At 60.9% G+C, this 751-nt stretch overlaps 1 protein-coding gene across 1 annotated transcript in view; it reads right to left on the bottom strand.

The window, feature by feature from the left end:
• The window catches only part of ZC3H7B (zinc finger CCCH-type containing 7B), a 50,440-nt gene extending 50,214 nt beyond the window's left edge, over positions 1 to 226 (bottom strand). The window contains exon 1 of the mRNA XM_008574109.1: positions 39 to 226. The gene's annotated coding sequence lies outside the window, so the exon portion shown is untranslated. The remainder of the gene's footprint in view (positions 1 to 38) is intronic.
• Between the last annotated feature and the right edge of the window lie 525 nt (positions 227 to 751).

Here is a 751-nt window from a genome sequence, read left to right as displayed (position 1 = left end):
CCTCTGCCCCGCGGGGCCCGGCCGCGCCAAGCACTCACCTCGGCCGGGCTGCGCTCCCCGCGGGCCTGCGCCGAGCCCGATAAATGGTATGCTATGACTAGAGGTATGATTACGTTATTATTATTAGTAATAATAAGAGTAAATGCTATTTAATTACGGGCGGCCGCATCCTGCTCCCGGCGCCGCCGCCCCGGCAGCTCCGTCCACGCGGCCCCGGAGCGCTTGACTTTCATCTCCAGCCCCCTCGGCCAGCCGCGCGCGGCTGCACCCGCTGGAGGCTCGGTCGCCTGCAGCTCTTCCGCCTCGGTCCTAGAGCGCGCGGCTCCCCTCGCCTCGCCGCGCCCGGGGTGGGCGGTGCGGGCGGCGCACCTGGGAGCGGGGTGGGGGCGTCGGGGAATGCCCCTTCCCCGTGGGAAGCTCATGCCTGGAATCCACCTTCAGTTTCTTTCAAAGTGTCCTCCCTTCCTATGAAGGGGTCTTCTTTTGGCAAGTCTGCCTTTCTGGGCTGACGCTGGTCAAACCCATCTGGGTACAGGTGCTTTCATGGAAGGCTCCCCAAAACCCTTGTCGCGTGCGCTTTTCGCAGATGAGGACCGAAAGCTCAGTAAGGAATCAGGATCTAACTTGGTCGGGGTCTTATGTATGGGATTTTAAAGAAAAAATGATTCAATGACACTTGTTAGAGACGGGCAGGCAGACTTTGGGGCGGGGGCATGAAGGTAAGTGTAGGAACCATTGCAGTGGGGCAGTG

Source organism: Galeopterus variegatus, unplaced genomic scaffold (genome assembly GCF_000696425.1).
Source record: "Galeopterus variegatus unplaced genomic scaffold, G_variegatus-3.0.2 Scaffold55, whole genome shotgun sequence".
NCBI classification, from domain to species: domain Eukaryota; kingdom Metazoa; phylum Chordata; class Mammalia; order Dermoptera; family Cynocephalidae; genus Galeopterus; species Galeopterus variegatus.
This window is presented reverse-complemented; position numbering and strand designations above follow the sequence as displayed.